This window comes from Rhineura floridana, chromosome 9 (assembly GCF_030035675.1).
Source record: "Rhineura floridana isolate rRhiFlo1 chromosome 9, rRhiFlo1.hap2, whole genome shotgun sequence".
NCBI lineage: Eukaryota > Metazoa > Chordata > Lepidosauria > Squamata > Rhineuridae > Rhineura > Rhineura floridana.
In genome coordinates this window covers 64666896-64672895 of record NC_084488.1, presented here as the reverse complement: position 1 = coordinate 64672895, position 6000 = coordinate 64666896, and positions in this window count along the sequence as shown.

Below are 6000 nucleotides of genomic sequence, written 5' to 3'. Positions count from 1 at the left end.
TTCATAGGAATGTACTGTAAATCTTGCTACAGTCAGAATCCAAAGATCAAAGTTCAGGCTTCTCTATGAATCCCCTAAAGACTTGTACCCAGAATGACAAATACTGAATGTCTTCATTTAGACCCTTTGTACCACTGACACAGTTATGTAGAGTAGCCGTGAAAATGTGATCACATGCATAAGATCTGTTTTTATGATGTTTTGAAGTTTTTTGGTGCTTTGTTTGCTGCCCTAGGCTCCTGCTGGGAGGAAGGGCAGGATACAAAATAAATAAATAAATAAATAATACATCTCAGAATTACAGTGCAATCCTAATCATGTCTACCAGAAAAAAGTCCTATTGAATTCAATGGTGCTTACTTCCAGGTAAATGGAGTTAGGATTGTAAAGTCTTCCATATGATCTGCCCTCATAAAGGTCTATGGCAGACAACCATATTTTAGTTAAGAAAAATAATAAATTCAGCATTATACAGTAAGAACCATTGCTAAAAATTCTAACTTTAAAACAGCCTTCTAAGGATGGCAGGCAGTCTCAGTTTTGTACCTGGATGGATGTGCTTCTGCCAGGCCTTTTTTTGTAAAGACTATTTTTGGGTTTCAGAATAAAATATATGTTTACCACAGAAACATTCAGCAGACATTACAAATTACACAGATATAACTGAGTATTCTGTATATATAAGGGAAAAGATAAACAACCCCTCCTTCAACTACCCTCCCTCTAACCCCTCTATAACTTAGAAAGTGTATTATTATTATCATTCATAGCTGCTGGGACCCATAATACGTAAAGGTCATCTTGATGATCTGTGAAGAGACTTTACATACATATAATGTCACTCATTCCAATTATTAGTGTAATGGGGCAGTGGGTTTATTCTTTTGTATAAATATGGGTTATAAAATGGGAACCATATCAAAGCAAAATTATGCATTTTAAGGGCACAGTGTGCTGCCTTAGTTTGTATGTCAGTTTCTCCAAAAATGCAATAAACCAAACGTTATGATACCAATATTGTATTGTAGAGCCATGTAAATCTTTCCAATGACTTGCTATGGTAAGGTGCGCTGCCATAAGCAAATGCCCCACCAGTGGCTTGACCTTGCCGTCCAAATTTTTCAGCTAGAAAATTCAGAAGTGCCACCTGTGGTGTCCTGTGCACGGGCCCAGGCACAATCAATTGGATCTTGTCAAAGATTAAATTCTAAAATGTCTGGACTTCCAGACATGACCACCACATGTGATGATATGTCCCAAGATCTGCACGTACCCTCCAGTAGCATCCTGACAGGTCCAGATTTATCCACAAGAGCCTCACTGGTATAATATACCACCTGTGAGCCAATTTCAACATTGACTCATGGAGGTGATTAGAAGCAGAACTAATCAGTGGCCATTACCAGAATGCCCGCCATTCACCATCATCAGTGGTGGCATCCCAATCCCCACTACTTTTTAAGGCCAGAAAGGTCTGAACTTTGCATTGTTAATAACATCAAATACAATTGGGAGACTATGCCTCTTCCTTTATCCCTGGCAGCCAAAATAAGTTTTTCAAAAGTAGTAGGACACTGAAGAGCCTGTTACTTGACCTGTGCCCTTGAAAGAAAATCATGAATTTGGCACCACTGAATCTAGGTGAGCTGTGTGTCTTTTAATGCCATGCGAAAGTCCTGTTCTGTCACCAACAAAAAAAGTCCCTGATTTGGAAAAAAACTGTCGACCACCATTTCTGCCAGGCTGTTTGTCTGTTCTTATTGTAAAAGTCAGGAAGGAAGTAGAGTTAAGAGTGAGTTTATTTTAGTCAGAACATGTCTATGTTTTCCCCCAACATTTTTTAAGGACTACAGTAAACAGAGTCTCCATTAATTGCTACATTGTTACCCTACTCATCTTCCTAAAAAACATCGGGCTGAGAAGTATGCCATCCGAAACTATATTTTCAAATTGAACCCATCTCTTTTTGGTGCTCTCTAAGATCATAAAAATTAAGTGATATAATTGGTTTGCCTCATAATATAATCATAGGTTGGAAACTTCCTACCCATCCAGTTTTGTATGCCTGTTCAGTAAAGTCTTCCATATCCTGGGTTTTTTTAGAATTCAGTATAAAATATTCCCACTCCTTCTGCCAAATCCTAAACTGCTTCTTCATGATCCATACTGGGAGAGTATGGAAAAGGTAAGCAAATTTAGGAAGTGCATTCATTTTAAGTGCTGCTATTTTGGAGCAAATAGATAGATGAAGTTTTCCCCAGTATTTCATATCCAGTGGTCCAAAGTTTGCTGTAATTAATTTGTTTAAAAAATTGTGTATTTGTACCCCCAAATAGCGCTGCTGTCTATGGCATAACATGAAACCTAGTGCTGTTGAGAATACTTTTTGGTCCCAGGGAAGAATGTGGAAGCATAGAGCCTCTGATTTCTGAAAATTAACCCTTAAAACAGACACACTTTCCAACTGCCCAAGTTCTTGTTTGATATGGGGGGGGCAGCTTCTTGTGGGTTAGTAATCATTAGTGTCATATCATCTGCATACAGACTCAATAAGTAAGAATCACCAGATGTTGACCCCAGAAATGGCTGCATTATTCCTAAGTCTTTGCGCTAATGGTTCTATTGCCAACAAAAACAGGAGAGGAGAGAGAGGACACCCTTGTTTAGTCTCCCTTTGGATAGAGATTGCTGGTGAGTCTACACCATTCACCCTGACTGAGGCATAGGAAGTGTCATATTTTATCTAAAATCAGTAAAAATTTAGGGCCAAAATTCATTTTACGAGCAATTCCCTTAAAACAATTCCAATTAATACAATCAAAGGCCTTAAAGATGTCTAATGATAAAAAGGCAAGAGGGGATTTATGAATTTTACAATGCCAATTATATTAAGAATATGATGAACAGGATCTGCTATTTGTCTTGCTGGGACGAAACCTGATTGATCTGAATGAATTAATTTAGCAATTATTAAATTGATTTGTTTCATTAGAATCATGCAATCATAGAGTTGGAAGGGGCCTATAAGGCCATCGAGTCCAACCCCCTCAAGGAAGGAATCCAAATTAAAACATACTTGACAGGTGGCTGTCCAGCTGCCTCTTGAATGCCTCCAGTGATGGAGAGTCCACCAACTCCCTAGGTAATTGGTTCCATTGTTATACCATTCTAACAGTTAGGAAGTTTTTCATGATGTTCAGTTGAAATCTCGCTTCCTGTAACTTGAGCCCATTAGTCTGTGTCCTGCACTCTGTGATGATCGAAAAGAGATCCTGGCTGTCCTCTGTGTGGCAACCTTTCAAGTATTTGAAGAGTGCTATCATAGCTCCCCCTCAGTCTTCTCTTCTCAAGGCTAAACATGCCCACTTCCTTCACTCTCTCATCATATGGCTTTGCTTCCAGTCCCCTGATCATCCTCATTGCCCTCCCCTGAACCCTTTCCAGTTTGTCTTCACCCATCTTAAAATGTGGTGTCCAAAACTGGACGCAGTACTCAAGATGAGGCCTAACCAGTGCTGAATACTGGGGAACCAATACTTCATGTAATTTGGAACCTATACTTCTGTTAATGCAGCCTAAAATATCATTTGCCTTTTTTGCAGCCATGTCACACTGTTGGCTCATATTCAGTTCGTGATCAACAACAATCCCAAGATCCTTCTTTTTCCTAGGTATAGAACTTTGCATTTATCCCTGTAAAATTTCAATCTGTTGTTTTCAGCCCAATGCTCCAGTCTATCAAGATCACTGAATTGAATTTCTGTTTTCCAAGAAACTGTCCCTCCCAATTTTGTATCATCTGCAAATTTTGATAGGCGTTCCCTGCACCTCCTCATCCAAGTCATTAATAAAAATGTTGAAGAGCACTGGGCCCAGGACCAAGCCCTGCGGTATCTCGCTTGTTACCTCCCCCCCAGTTTGAGAAGGACCCATTGATAACCCCTCTTTGAGTATGATTCCATAGCTAACTGTGGTTCCACCTGATAGTTGATCCATTCAGTCCACATTTAGCTGGCTTGCTAATCAGAATATAATGAGGCACTTTATCAAAAACCTTGCTGAAGTCAAGTTGTATTATACCCACACCATTCCCACAGTCTACCAGGGAGGTTACCCAATCAAAAAATGAGATAAGATTAGTATGGCAGGATTTATTCTTGGACTCCTGCTGGGAGGAAGGGTGGGATATAAATCAAATAATAAATCAAATAAAATAAATAAATCCATGTTGCCTTCTAATAATCACTGCATTGTCTTCAAGGTGCTTACAGATTGATCGCTTTATAATCTGCTCAAGAAGTTTCCAAGGCTGACTAGTCTGTAATTCCCAAGTTCCTCCTTTTTGCCTTTTTTGAAGATAGGGACAACATTAGCCCTTCTCCAGTCATTCGGCGCTTCATCCATCCTCCACAATTTTGCAAAGATAATGGACAGTGGTTCTGAGAGTTCTTCAGCCAATTCCTTCAATACTCTAGGATGCAGTTCATCAGGCCCTGCCGATTTGAACTCATTCAAAGTGATTAGTTATTTCTTGACCATGTTTCTTATCAATCTCAAGCTTCAATCCTGCCCCTTCTACTTCATGTTTGCCAGGAGAGTCATAGACCTTCTTTTGGAAGAAGACTGAGCCAAAGTAGGAATTGAGCACTTCTGCCTTTTATTTGTCATCTGTTATCATTTTGCAATCCTGATTGAGTAGCTGAACCACCATTTCTTTTCTCTGTCTTTTACTATGGATGCATTTGAAGAAAGCTTTTTTGTTGCTTTTAGCATCCCTTGCTAACCTCAGCTCATTCTCAGCTTTAGCTTTCCCAATGACATCAATGCAATTCCGTGCTGTCTGTACTCTGCCTTTGTGGTCTGGCCTTCCTTCCACTTCCTGTATGTGTCCTTTTTTGTTTTCAGGTCATCTCTAAGCTTTCTTTGAAGCCACATTGTCTTCTTCTCCTGTCTTCCCCCTTTTTTCCTTGATGGAATTGTTTGCCATTGTGTCTTTAGAATTACTTCTTTTTGAAACTTCCATCCATCTTGGACTCATTTTCTCATTAGGGTCTCTTGCTACTGAACCTAACTTACCATTGTTCTGAGTTTATTAAAATCAGCTTTCCTGAAGTCCAGGGTACGTGTATGACTACTCTCAGATTTTGCTTCCTTTAAAATCAAAAACTCTAGTGTAGTGTGGTCGCTTTCCCCCAAATTTTCTGTAACTGCCACTACATCCACCAAGTCATCTCTGTTGGTTAGAATCAAGTCAAGGATAGCTGATCCTCTAGTTGCTTCCTCTAGTTTTTGTCGGAGAAAGTTATCTCCAACCATTAAAATGGATGTAAAATTTTTATAATCCAAATTTAAAAGAGAAATTGGTCTATATGATTCTAAAAGTAAAGGGTTCTTAGAGTGTTTTGGTAACACCACAATTTGGGAGTACTTCCATGTGTCCAGGAGAGTATCACCCATTAGAATTCCATTAAATAGAGTTAATAATGTTGAAAGGAGATTTTTACAATATTTGCAAAATTCATTGGTGAAACTGTCCATGCGAGCAATTTGTTGATTTTTAAAGTACTAAAAGCATCTTCAAGTTCTTCAGTTGTGATAGGGTTAGTGTGTGCGTGTGTGTGCGTGCGCGCACATCTCCTCTCCTGTCAATGCTGTGAACTACATATTGGACAGATACTCTTTTGCCATAGCTATCGGGATGCCCTTGTCACTGTAAAGATTGCTGTAAAAATTGGCAAAGACTGCATTGATTGCTTTAGACTCCCAAATTAGTTCACTGTCCTCTTTGTGCAGTTTGCATATTCCCCTTTTTTGCCTTTTTCCTGATCCAATTAGCTAGCAGTTTAGAGTCTTTGGTCCATATTCCTAAAAGTTTTGTGTATGACATGCCCACCAGTGTTTTATTTGCATCTAATAGCTCTAATTCTTTTCTTTTTGTGTCTATCAAATGAAGTGGTTTTTTTCAACCTGTTCTCCTATATTTATCCACCAGTTTCTGCA